Source organism: Pteropus vampyrus, unplaced genomic scaffold (assembly GCF_000151845.1).
Source record: "Pteropus vampyrus isolate Shadow unplaced genomic scaffold, Pvam_2.0 Scaffold326, whole genome shotgun sequence".
NCBI lineage: Eukaryota > Metazoa > Chordata > Mammalia > Chiroptera > Pteropodidae > Pteropus > Pteropus vampyrus.
This window is the reverse complement of record NW_011889107.1, coordinates 1,385,798-1,400,199: the sequence shown is the minus strand read 5'-3', so window position 1 is coordinate 1,400,199 and position 14,402 is coordinate 1,385,798. Positions and strand designations below refer to the sequence as shown.

The 14,402-nt window shown below is 44.7% G+C and overlaps 1 protein-coding gene and 1 pseudogene across 2 annotated transcripts in view; one reads left to right on the top strand and one right to left on the bottom strand.

Moving 5' to 3' along the window:
* Positions 1-14,402, top strand: part of FOXO6 (forkhead box O6) — a 117,052-nt gene that overhangs the window by 55,050 nt on the left and 47,600 nt on the right. The window lies entirely within an intron of this gene.
* LOC111730661 lies at positions 5,738-5,856 on the bottom strand (annotated as a pseudogene).

The following is a 14,402-nucleotide window of genomic DNA, read 5'->3' as shown; positions in this document are numbered from 1 at the left end:
TTCATGCTTGACACTTTGGCTGACATAGAATCATAGGTTCAAAATAATCTAGAAGCACTGAGAATTTTGTTTTTATTTTGTAATTTAGAAACGTCACCAGGATGTGCTTCTTTTTAGTGTTTTCTACTTACTAATTGATGGGTCTTTTTATAGGTTAAGAACTCGGATCTTTCTCTAGTTCTGGAAAATATTTTAAAAGTATATCTTTAATTATTTCATCACCTCTAGTCTCTCTCTGTTATCTCAATCTAGAACTCCTAAAAGTATTAGGTCTTGAATTTTCTTATATTTTGTATCTCTTTCTATTTTCACTCTGTCTTCTAGGGAATTTTCCCAACTATCTTCATGTTTTTAATTTTTGAAGATGATTTCTTTTTATTTATTGCTTCTTTTTAATAGAAATCTGCTCTTAATTTATAAACGCAAATTTCTTTGGACTCTTTCTGAGGAAACAACCTAGAATTCTTTTAAAGTTCCCCTCTGTCTTCTGCATTTTCTCCATTTCCTCTAGGATAAATTATTCTGGTTTTTCAGCTTGTTTTTTTTTCATGCTCTTGGTTTGCCTCGAAGGTGATTCATGATGGTCATTTCAGATTTATAAATTTAAAATTAGGCTGAATAATATATTCAGGAGACTTGTGTGAATTTTTTTTCATGGCTATGCAGACTTGCTTCCAGAATGGGCCTTTTCCTGAAAGGGAGGCTGTCTGCCACTCTGTGGAAGTGAGAGAGTGCAGGGAGCTTGCTCACTGTAGGATTTCCTTTAGGAAGAGTGAGAGGACTGCACAAAGGTAGGCTGGGGACCTTCATGATTGTTGAAGTAAAGAAGATCTTTTTTTGGTATGTGAAGTACTTTAATGTGTTTCATTCCTGAGCCGGACTGCCTCATCATCTTTTGTTTATTTTCCCCTTCCTACTCCCATGACAGAGATTTAGCTCCATTTTGCTTCTTTGTCCTCAACACCTATAGAGTCATCCTTCCTGTATCAGTTATTTAGCGCCACATGACAAAACACCCCACAACTCCATGAGTGCTTTAAAACATGATTTGTTATTTCTCTTGATTCTATGGATGGCCTGAGTTTGTTCTTTTACTCCACATGGTATTGGCTGGACATATTCATGTTGCTGCAGCTGGGCTGGGTTTGAAGGCCCAAGAAGGCTTTACTTTCACGTGTGGGGCCTTGGTGCTGGCTGGCTGCTGAAGCAGCTAGTTTCTCCACTAGGTGGTCTTTTTTTCCACATGCCTTTTTATCCTCCATAGCCTCTTTCTCCAGAATAGGATGGACTTCCTTACAAAATGGTGGCCAGGTTCCAAAGAGGAGTATTTTAAGCAGACAAACCCCCCAAATTATATCATGTTTGCTAATGTCCCATTGACCAAAGCAAGTTACATTGCCAAGCCCAAAGTCAAAGTGTAAGGAATTCTACCAGGGTGTGAGTACTGAGAGGGTGGTTCATTGCCACCAGTATAACAGCTTATACCTCCTAAGGTAATCTTTCATTTTGTTTAGAAAGCAGTCCACCAGGCTTCCATATCAGAGAATGGAACTAAGCCATTCTATGTATGTTGGGAGAGGAAGGGGCTGGCCAATCATTTGTTTATGCAATAGTTCTTTACCTGATGGTTCCCTGTGGCCTGCTTCCTGTTCCCTGCACTTAGAGTCTCCCCAAGGCTCTATTGAAAAGGACAGTTCATATCTCTTTAGCCAATTTCTTCTGTGCTGATTTAACCACTTTTGTTTTCTCCATAAATCTGATTCTGTCTGCTTTTTATCTTCTAGAAAGTCTTCAGACTTTTCTGATCTACTGTACTGATGCCATGATTTCTCGTTTTCTTGGGCTGATAATGGATGTATTCTTTTTATGTCACTTTCTATAATTGCAGTGAAATTTGATATGCTTCATACACTATCTTGAATCACAAGAATAAGCCAAAAATGTAAGGTATATTCGTGTTGTAAAAATGAAAAGAAAGTAGTGAGAGTCATCTCACTATGGGTGTGCACTCACACGACAGGAATGCTAGAGAGAAGTGGCGGTTAGACTAGATGACAGTTTTGCTCTTTGCCAGTTCTGAGAGGTGGAGATGTGATCGCTTCAGCCTCTTCTTCCTCAGGAATCCGGGTAGATTCATTAATGCTGATTGTTTTAATTCAAGCACCTGCTGAGATTACGACTCAGACCTTTGGAGCTGGCTTTCTAGATGATTTAGTGCAGACTCCCTCCTTATGTTAAGGTTTAGGAAACAAAGCACAGAAATGGCAACACAGGTCACCCAGCAAATCAGCAGCAGAACTGTGGTTTGAACTCGGGCCTCCTGATACCTAATCCTGCCATCTTTCCACCACATCCTTCCCTGCATTTGTCTCACTTTGCACCTTTGAGCACCCCTCAGAGAAGCCCTGAGTCTTACTGTCTGCAGTGGGCCCAGGCAGTACCCCCATCCTAGGATACCCAGAGATGAAGGATTTGATGCTAGAGTTGCTCCAAATGAGACAGATGTCTGTCTGGCCCCTCCTCCCAAAAGGCGATTATTTGAGCTGGAGATGACAGCAGCGTTTGAATCATAGATTCTCCTTCTCCCTCCAGCGCCCTCTCTCCCCCACTCTGTTATCTATTTACCTATCTATTTACGTGAGCCTTTTTTTCCCCAATGAATTACGTCTGTAAGGCAGTAAAATGTTATGTGTTTGCAAGGCCCATAATCTTTAAAAGCCCAGTGATGCTAGCTCCAGACAGCAGCGAGCTCCCTCCAGTATGTTAATAGATAGTATTAGGGCAATAATGAAAACACTTGAGACAAGTAAGCTTCTATCAAAAGCTGAGTAATAGGGCTTCGCCAAGTGAATCACAATGCAGAAGAGATTAAGACGTCTGCTGTTGTGCAGTGTCTATTCAGACTAACAGCTGCTCTGTTTCTGATTAAAATGGGGTTGGGGAGACCTTTTTGAGCAAGTCCCCTTTTTATCCTGCACTGTCCTCACCCTGTCCACCTCCACACACAGGCACCTTCATTTGCACTTAGCCACAGCTTTTCATACACACACATACACCTACAGACTACAGTCACGCACACACATTGCATCATCACACAAAGTCACACACACAGCCAGCAGCGCCAACACACAGTTACACTGATGCATCCAAGCATGTGCATACAACCACATTCTTGCACACAGGCGCACCGTCACACATGGAACACATTCTCTCACACACTCAAGGCCTCAGTCAGTCTTTCACGTACATTAAATTGCAATCTGTCACAAATGCAGTTTCACATATGCATTAAATTGCAATCTGTCATACATGCTCTTCACACACAGTCACAACTAGACACTCAGAGACAATCTTACCAGAGTCAAAGACCCACACATGCCTGGCTGGTCACATCCACATAAAGCCTTAGCAAGTCCTTAAGGTACAGAATCACACTGTGATCACAGACAGATACACACAACCCATCACTGGGAGACTGTCACATGCATTCTTACACACATATGGCCACAGTCATAAATACTCACACGTCATGTGCTCACACACAACCACAGCCCAAGCATGTATGAGGTGATGCTTTTCCTTATACGCAAATACTCAGAGCTGGTCTACATACTTGCAACCCCCCAGCCACAAGTATACACATAGTACAAGTCACAGATGCATCTGAGCACACATAGGCAGAGGCACTGCTTTGCATACCCCTCCAAATAGTGACCCAAGATGTGGACTTGACTAGAAACCTGAGGAGGGATGGCTCCGAACTGGTTCAAAAGCTTCGTGGGAAAGAAAATCCTCAGAGGCAGCCATGAGGTTTCCTGTTCTCCAATTCCTATAAAGGGGGAACTGGAATCATTTTTGTGGTGCCTAAGTAGAAACCTCTGACCTTTAGTGGAACTGCAGATTTAAACTTAGAAAGACTCAAAGCTGTCCAAAGATAAAACGGTAGTGAGTGCTCCATCAGTGAAGGTATGCACATGAAGGCTAGGCAGCCACTTGGCAAGGATGATGAGAAGGGGCTCTTGCCTTGCACAAGGGTAAACTAGATGCCCTGAAGTTCCATCCCAGCCCTGGTTCTGTGCCCTGAGGTTCTGTGTGTCCTCTTCCCTGTCCTATTGGTGACTCCTGTCCTATAGGTGACTCCAGCTCTCCAGATAGGAGACATTGAGAGTCCTGACCTTCTGCTCTTCTCCCTTTGCATGACTTCCTCTCCAGGGTCATCTTTAAGCTGACCTTTTCTCCAAATCTCTGAGACCCTGACTCCAGGCTCATGGGAAGATGCAGGTGCAGTAAGCAGGGAAAGGGTTCAGACTTAGTCTCCATCTTATCCTGAGAGACCTGGCAGGGACTTTGGAGACTGACATGCATATCTCCTGGATGGAAGGTGCTAGGTCACCAAGCCAAGAAAATTAGACTTGTGCAGCTTGAAGGATCTTTACTAAGCAGCTGATCAGTCCCAGGGTGGGCTTTGAGAGGAGTCTGGGGTCTTCTTGCCTTAAGCTGCACTTAGTAGCCATCAGGCTGTAGCTGGTGGCTGTAACCCAACCCCCACCCTGGGAACCCATCTCCACTCTGGGGAGCATGTCATCACACCTTTCTCCTCAAGCATACCATTCCCTGAGACTTCATGTTTTTGCTCGTGTTCACCCCTCCATCTGGGTATGCCTTCCACTTGCCCTCCCATGATATCTACACTTGTCCAAAACTTGCCCATTCAACATGAATGCACCATATTCAAGAAGCAGCCTCAGAACTTCTTGGGCTAGAATCAATTCTGCCCCCGTCCGTGCTCCCGCAGCCATTGCTTTTCTTCTGCTAGAGCATGTACATCTATCTTCCACCCCAACCTCTGAGGGGTGGGGTCAGGCAGAGTGGGTGTGCTGCTGGAAGGGATAGGGGTGGGAATGATCTGGAGCTGAATGGACAGGCCTAATAGCCAGGAAGGAGAACCCGCTCCTTATGGAGTAGAGTCAAGGGCATAGTTGGTAGAATGACTCTTAGAGTCAACTATGTCCTGAAGTGGAGGAGCTTATTATGTGGCCCAGAAAGTCTGGATCCTGAGATACCCCACACAAAGGAAGCAGGACTGGGATAGGACTTGGACAGGACTGGCATGGGAGCTGGTTCAGAAGTCACAGGTTTCCAGGAGCTCTGTTGGGGTTTGCAGCCATCCTTTAGGGGCCTGCATGGATGGCTGCTTTAAAGGGTCAGCGCTTAAGCAGACCCTACGGGTCATGTTCAAAAACAAGAGGATTAAGAAGTGAGGTCAAAAATCCAAAACCTAGATGGCCCAAAAGAGCCATTCGGAAGCAGTCTGGTAGGATCTGGTTCCAGGAGCTTGTCTGGACACATAAAATAGCCACAAAAGGTTGGCACTTACGACCATTATGTATTTAGGTTATCCATCTACTGTGTCTCTCCCTTATTAGGTGGGGAGTCTCTCCAGGAAAGACCGTGTTTTATACCTTTGAGTTCTCCTCTCTATGCTTTGCACAGGGCCTGGCACATGACAAATTCTCAGCAGGGTTTTGTAGTATTTAAATTCTACCTCTGGCTATGAATCCATGGTCTAGACTTGACCTTCAGGCCTTACCTGGCCTCTGAAGCCCACCTTTTCCCTTAGGTTTCTTCACCTGATTTACCTGCAGTGAGTCTCCTAGTTCCCAGGATCAATCCTGGCCATCCTGAGGCTGGAAGGGTTTAGCACCTCCAACCTGTCTTTTTTTTTTTTTTTTTTAAATGCCTACAACACCTGGTCTTCCTAGGTGGTCTGCCATCCAAGTACTAACCAGGCCCAACCCTGCTTAGCTTCCAAAATCAGACGAGATCAGGCACATTCAGGGTGGCATGGCTGTCCAACCTGGCTTTTGGATACTTGACGCCAAGCCTCCTCACCTGCTTCTGAATTGGGATCTCCTCATTTACTACTATCCATGAGGCCAGGTCTTATCCTGGAACCCGTTTAGCACCCCGGTTCTGTTGATTGAATTTCAGTTTATTCTCTGTTTATTCATTCAACAAATATTTACTTCACATTTTCATCTATCAGTTCTCAATCTTCATCTCACCTGAGGTGTCATTACCCTTAATGTATATGATTACTTTATCCCCCTTGTGACCCTTTCTTTATTCATCTTCAAGTGTACCGTACTGGCCTGGCTTTTCTCTTCCCTAATGACTCTCCTGCTCAGTCTCCATTGTTTGTTTCCCCCCATCTCCCCAACTTCTTTTTTGGGGGAGAGAGATATTAACTTACTTATTAGTCTCTTTGGTCCCCAACTTCTTAATGTTGCTCTACTCCAGTTCATCCTTATACCTGCTCTTTGCCTACTCTCACTTCTGAAGGGGTCTCCTCCAAGCTCATGGCTTTAGGTATTAGCTATCTGCTGATGACTCTCAAGTCTCAAGTGTACTTCCTCAGCCTAGACCTCTTCCCTGAACTCCAGATTTATATATTTACCTGCTTGCTCAACATTTCCACCTGAGTGTCTATTATGACTCCCAAATTTTAAACAAATTCCCAATTACCATCTCCAAACTTCTCCTGCTACAATCGACTCAAACTTGATAAATGGTAACTCCATAAATGGTAATTCCCAGTTGCTCAGACCAAACACTCTGGAGTCATCCCTCAACTCCTGCTCAAACCCAGTCTGAGCCATGCTCTTCTCTTGCCTGGATTACTGCAATGGCCTCAGACTGGTCTCCCTGTTTCTGTCTTTGCCCCCACCACCTGAGGCTCTAGTCATTTGCCTGGCTTTTACCTACTCCCTCTCCTGACATGCCGGCCATAGACAGAGGGCCTTGACCCATCAATGCCTATTTCTCTCCCCTGTGCCATCCCTAACCTCTTGTTCCCATTAGCCTGGCTCCCATTCCTACCATATTGGACTTTCAGATGGTGATGTCATCTGAGAAGCAACAGAGACAACACTTCTGTTCTTGTTTTCTCTGTCTTTTCTGTCTGTCCTCTGTCACTGTAGTCCCAACATTTTTGTGCCCATACTTATCAGTCCTGAGCGGAAATAGACCAGGCCTAAATCTAGCCTCTTGACCAATACCTTGGATCCAAGAGCCTACCAAGAGCCCAAGGGCATAGGGGTGGGGGCACTGAGAAATTGGGACATTTCTTTTGTGCTAGATCCTTCTAGTCCCCATGGCCTTTAACCTTCACAGTAATCCTGTAAGGAATGAATAATTTCTTCCTATAGGTGAGGGAGAAGAGAACTCACTTGATCACAGTTACACAGCTAGTTAGGATGTGAACCTAAGTCATCTGATCCCAGGGCTCCTGCTTCTTCTACCTCCACGATCCTTAGAGACCAAGTCACCTTCCTCCTCACCCTCCCCACCTCTCACTTCTCATTTATAGAAAAAAGCTCCGAAATCAGAGGTGGGGAGTATTTTTTGCAAGGTCACTGAGTGAGTCAGCGACTGAGCCCAGTGGAGTCCCCAGGACTCTAGGCTCTGCTGTCCCCCAGCAGACCCAGAGGCAGGAAGGAGCACATACCCCAAGGTCAGGCCCTCCTCCCCTGTGGCTCAGCTCCTGACTCCCTGAGGTCCAGAGCCCTAAATAGAACAAGCCATGCTGTCTCTCTTCTTGGGGAGGGGAAGGCAGCTGTGGCAGTTGTGGCAGGCAGAGAGAAATTTCCCCTTTCTGTAGATTGGATCAGTCACTCTCAGAATTGATGGCAACGGCTTCATCACGAAGATCTAATGCTTTAATTATGTTGTGACATGACCTGACACGGGGGTGGCATTTGATGGATTCTGTGGTGTCATCAGCATGGCCTTGACATAGGAAAGTGGCAGAAGGCAGGGGGTGGGGGAAGAGGAAGGGCTCCCAGTGGGAGATGTGTCCTCTCAGGCCTCTTCCACCTTTCCCAGCTCCTCATCTCCCGGGGCAGTTCTGCAGCAGTGGGGTCTCAGGAGAGGGGATGGAGTAGGTTCATGGGCAGGAGAGGGTTGATGTGCCCTTCTGGGATGGACTGAATTCTGGGAGGGGGCACAGGGCGAGTGTGTGTATGTGTAGGCCTATGTGAGCATGCACCTAGATATATGTCTGAGCAGGTGAGAAGATTCAGATCCATATTGTAGAAGCAACAAAATTGCTGTCTGGCCTATGAAGAAGGTCTAAGAAGTGAAGGGTGGGGGTGGGGCACCATGTTGGTCTGAAGGCCCTGGAGCCATCAAGAGGCAGAAGGAGCAGATGCATTCATGCAGCCTTGGAGGGCAGAACTAGGACCAACAGAGAGAATCTCCAGGGAGGCAGGTTTAGCTTGGCAGTGCCCAGCCATGGAACGGGCAGCCCTAGGAGGCAGCGAGCAACCTGTTTGGGGCAAAGCCTGCCAGGGATGTGGACGGGATTCCTTTCCTTGGGAGATGCTTTATGACTAATGACCTCGGGCAGGATTTTACATATCCGTGGATGAGCTGGTGAGTGTGTTTATCTCCCTCTCTTTTCCTCCCCACCCAGTGGCCGGCTCAGGGTTTTAAAGCGTCCTTAGCACGGCAACAGTGAGAAGTGAGCTGCTCCCCTCAGCCCAAGCCCCTCGCCAGGATGCTGGAGTGCACAGCCCCTCCTCTGTCCCCCTCCACATTCCATTCAGAGTGGCAAGCCCTCCCTCCTTAAGCTGGGCAGGCTCCAGGAAGTCCCAGTCCTGAGCCAATTGGAGTGAGAGTGGAGGCTTAAAGGGACAGGGCCTGGGGATGCCTGTTGGCGGGGCTCCCTCTGGGTCAGTCTCTCGCAGGATCCTCATGACCACCTGTAACCAGGATTGAGCCGTTATCCCCATCTTACAGTGGAGGACAGTGAAGCACAGAGACACTAAGTCGCCTGCGAAGGCTACATGCCTAGGAAGGAGAGGATCAGATTCAATTTGCAAATGTTTGTTAAGTGACTTCTGAATGCCAGGCCCTGCAGAAGAAGCTGCAGATCCAAACTGTAATCCCTGCTCTCCAGAAGCACAGCATGTGTCCACAGCCTTCTCTCTCTCATTCGGATGTCACTGCTTTTCCCGCTGCTTCTTTCTGCCTCTGCTGGAGGCCCAGGGTCTACAGCCTAGAGACGTGTCAGGAGATGGGGTCTGGTTCTGGCTGTTTCAGTCACCAGCCTTGGTCTTTGGGAGAAATTAGAGCCTGAGAAATATGAGACTGGAGGGGCATTTCAAGTTCTATTCAATGCTATCCTCCTCGTTACAACCCCCCCACCCATCCTCATAGTGCAGAAAGAGAACTGAGGCCTAGAGAGAAGAGATGGGCCAGGGCCACCTAGCACATTAGCAAAAGAACCAGGGTTATGACCCTGGGCTCCTGACTCCTGGGTCAAGTCTTGACCATGTCTGCACCCAGGGGGCAGTGCTGCTGACCATGGTCATGAAAGGCTTCCAAGAGAACCCTGAACTTCTTCCAGAAATATGAGTTAAAGAAAGGCTGGCCAGAGAGAAAATTCCCAAAGCCTGAGAGGATTCTCACTGCCTGGAGAAAGCTCTGAAAGTCCATGCCTAGCCCTCGACCCAGTCAGATGTAGCTGTATCTGGCCAGGCTGGTGTGGGCTTCTGTTCTATCTGAGCCTCCCATGAGTATAGCTGTGTGTGCCAGCCTGAGTTTGTGTCTAGATGTGGCTGTGTGCTTAGTGAATATAGCTCCAGGCATAGCCATGGCCCCCAACATAGCTCTGTGCCTCATTGTAACCATATTTGCTTTGTTTGAGACTATCTTTGGGGTAGCCTTAGCCCTATGGCCTGGGGCTCTGGGTTGCTGGGTAGCAGGTGGTTCCTCATCACAAGGGGCATTGTACATGTTCCTAAACCTTCACTGCCAGCTGGTTTTTAGTGTGTGGGCAGGGTAGGCTGGGAACTGGCACCAAGATCCCCTTTGGCAGACCCAGCTACCTCTGCTTTGAGGTTCCTGGGAAGTCCCAGGGCTTCTCTCAGAGATTGTGCCTGGGGGAAGGGAAAGGATGTCATAAAAATCCTCTGTACTAAGTCTCATGGGAGAGGTCCATAGAGATATCTCTTTCAATGGCCTCATTTGGCAAACAGAGAAACTGAGGTTGAGACACGAAGTAACCTGCCCCAGATCGAATCCCAGGATTACATCTCAACCCTGAGATAAAGCTGATGATACGAAATGTGCAAACCACACTTTGGAGTTCCTAGCTCAGGCCTTAAATGCCTTTTTGACATGTGGGTATTGGCAGTACATTTGGGAGCTGCCCTGACCTGAGATTCTGGTCCTTACTCCTGATGTGTGACCTTGGGTCTTTCATGCCCTTCTCTGGGCTTCTTTTTCTCATCTGTAAACTGAGAGAACTGATGTGTTTGCTCTTCAAGCCCCTGTTTCAGCCCGGACTTTCTTGCTCCCAAAGGTAGGAGATCAGTACGATCTGGGCGTTTGTTTTTACCTGCTGGGTGATCATTCCCCAGGGCTCAGTTATGGCTGGGTGCTAAGCATAGCCAGAGGGGAGAAGCAGTGAACTAGGGGTCACACAATGAACTGGCGGCAGAGCCAGGATGAGAAGGAAGCCACACCTCTTGACTCCTTTCCCGTGCCCCCTTGCCCACCCTAGCAGCTGCCCCTACCCTTTCTCTGGGCCAGTAGGTGTCAGTGCTTCAGTGAAACAGCCTTGTGGTTCTCTCTGAAGCTGTCCTGCCATTTCCTGAAGTAACATGCTTCCCATGTCCATGCCAGGCAGGTATTGTGCTGGAGATTGTCCTCTTCATTCCCTTATTTAGTATTAGTCTTTGCTCCCATTTTTTTACAAGAGGAAACTGAGGCTTGATGGGGTTAAGGGAATAATAATCATGGCTACTATTTTTGAGCCTTCTTTGGCTGAATGCAAGACTTTATGCTGGATACTCACTGAGGTGAGCAGAGGGTGACTAGTCCAGCCTCCAAAATATCCCCCCAAATAGTGCCAAGACCTGCATGGGATCTGCCAGCCTGATTTAGACAGCAATTTGCATACAATTTACCCAGAAAGCTGCACTGTGAAAAATATAATTACTTTTTTAATATTCTCGCTCTGATGTGAATGCTTACCACCCAGTAATGAATTACTTGCTTAATGAAGATAAACCTGAATTGAAGATGCACTTCAGAGAGCTGCCGGGGCAGCCGACTTGATGCCATCATTTGCAGCTGTTAATCTCTGAAATTGATGCCCTTGTTGATGGGATCATAAATCGAGGGGAAAAACCTCTGAGCTCCAGCGCCTTCAGTAACTTACTCTGTGACACTTGTCGAGTCACTTAGCCTCTCTGTGTCCTAGTTTCCTCATCTATAACAAGAGTATAGGGATAAGATAGAATCATAGAAATGTAGGCATGAGATGGATCTTTATTCAAGAATGATTGAGCATCTACAGTGTGTCAGGTGAGAACCAGAGGGAAGAAGTGATTTTTCAAAGATATGAACTGAGGGGCTTCTGAACTACAGCTAGTAACCATGTCTTTGCTTCTAGATACTGCACCTGGATCACTTCTCTTAAATGGCCTCTAAGCTACCTTCCAGCTGCTAATGATGGAAGAGGGAGCCAGGCTGGAGCCAGACTCCCATAGGAAAATAACCTGTGGGCAGGTGTGGCCACTGGAAACTGCCTGCAGCCAAGACTCTTCTTGCACCCTTTCCCAGCATTTTCTCAACACAGACACCCAGGTCAGAGCTGGGGATTCCAGGGCAACACATCAACAATTTAGTAAATATGTATTTACCACCTTCTATGACAAGGTGTTCTAGGCTCTAGGGACACAATTGTGAATAAGACCAACAAGGTCACTGCCCCATTGGCCTGAAATTTCAGAAACGTATGCTGACCATGTAGAAATGATAAGTGAGTAAACTAAGGATAAAGCTAATGTCAGCTAGTGATAATGTCATAACACTTTTAAATGGATGATATGATATAGAGCAATTGAGGAGATTATTTTGACCTGTTGGTCAAAAATACCTCCCTCTGAAGGTTATACCTGGGCTGGAAACCTGAATGAAATTAAGGAATCATCCCTGTAAATATTAGGAATGTGGCTCCAGGTGAAATCTGGCAGGCAGGAGCCAGATCATAAAGGGTTTTATAGGTTATGGAAGTGACTTTGGATTTGATTCTTAATGCAAGGGGAAGCCATTGGGGGTTTTTATAAGGGGAGTGGTATAATTTATTGACATTTAAAAAGATTATTCTATAAGAAAAAATGGAAAATCTGGATAGCTCTATATCTATTAAAGAAATTGAATTTATAATGTAAAAATTTCCCACCCAGATGGCCTCACTGGTAAATTCTATCAAATATTTAAGGAATAAATAATACCAGTCTTACACAAACATTTTCAGAAAATAGACTATTCCAAAAAGTCGTGGCTTAAGACAATAATTTATTATTATTATATCTCATGATTCTAGATTTAGGATTTTAGACAGGCCACACTGGGGATGGCTTATTTATGCTCCACAATGTCTGGAGCCCCAGCTGGGGTGACTCAAATGTCTGGGGGCTGTAACAATTGGAAGCTGGCTGGGCATCTTTCTTTCCCTCTCCACATGGCCTCTTGGCTCACAGCATGGTGGCCTCAGGGTAGTTGGATTTCCTACATGGCTTCTCAGGCTGTAAGTGTGAGCATTCCGAGAGGCCTGGGAAGAAGCTGCAATGCGTCTTATAATCTAGCTTTGGAAAGGCATGTCTATTGGTCAAGCAAGTCATTAAGACAGCCCAGATTCAAAGAGAAGAAAATTAGACTCTACCTCTCAGTGGGAAAGTAGCAAAGAATTTGCAGCAATCTTTAATCTAACACACCTCTGATGCCAAAACCTGACAAAGACATTTATAAGAGAAGAAAATTATAGTTCAATATCACTCATAAACAAAGATGCAAAAAACCTTTAACAAGATATCAAATCAAGTTTAGTAATATATAAAAAAGAGAATACATTATTACTAACTGGAGTTTATTCTAGGGATGCAAAGTTTAATGTTTTAAAGGACAATTTAATTCACCACATCAACAGAATAAAGGAGAAAAACTATAAGATTATCTCAACAGATGCAGAAAAGAGCACTTGCCAAAATTCAACCCATTCATGATTGGAAAACAAAAAACAAAACCCCCTCAGGAAATTAGAAATAGAAGAGAATTTTCTCAGCCTGATAATAGACATCTATGAAAAAACTACAGTTTATACCATACTTTATAGTGGAAAAAAAAAATGAATGCTTTTTAGGAACAAGGCAAAAATGCGTGCTCTCATCACTTCTATTCAATATTGTATTGGAAATTCTAGCTAGTGCAATCAGACAAGAAAAGGATATAAAAGGCACAAGGACTGAAAAGGAAAAAGTAAAACTGCTTTTATATGTAGATTCTAAGGGATCCTCAAAAGTAATAAGATCAGAGTAGCAGCCAAGAGAATTTCACATATTTCAGGATACAAAGTCCATATACAAAAATTAATTGTATTTCTGTATATTATCTGTAATCATTTAGGAAAGAGAAATTTTAAAAGCTTATTTATAAATTTATAGCATAAAAAGCATAAAATACTTAGAAATAGATTTAGAAAAAGATGTGCAAGACCTCTATATTGAACACTATAAACCAGTGTTGAAATAAAGACCTAAATAAATGGTCTGATATACTATATTCATGGATTGGAAAACTGAATATTGTTAAGATATCTGTTATGCCTAAATTGATACATATGTTCAAAGCAATCTCAGTCAAAATCCCAGCAAATTTTTTGTGTATCTGTGTGATAAGCTCATTCTAAAATTTATAGGAACATGCAAAGGAATTAGAATAGCCAAGATAATTTTGAAAAAGAACCAAGTTAAAGGACTCACCTTAGCTGATCTAAAGACATACTTTAAAATTAATCTTTTAAAGGAGTAAAAGTAGGTGCAGAGAGAGACCAATTAGGATATAGTTGGCGTGAACCAGATGAAAGATGATGAGAACTCAGACTCCAGTGACAACAATAAAGATGGAGAGAAATGAAGGGTTTGGGCTGTATTTTGGAGATAAAAGCAGTGAGAGTTGCTGGGTGAGTATAGGTGAGGGATAAGAGAAAGAGAAGAATCATGTGATTTTGGCTTGAGCAACTGGGTAATAATGTTATGATTTACCGAAATGGGAAAATTCTTGAAGAAATGGATTAGGACAAGAAGAATCAAGTCTCTGTTTTATATGTATTAAGTCTGAGAGACTCATAAGGCCTATATGTGGGGGAGGAGTCAAGTTGGCTGTTGAATATATAGGTTTGGAGTTCTAGGGAGCAATCAGGACTGGAAATTAAATGTTGGAGTCAGTGTATGGATGATGTATAAAGCTATGGGACTGGGTGAGATCACCTGGTGAGGGAGCACAGATAGAATACAGAAGGTCAAGAGTTGTTCCCTGGAATACTTCCACTT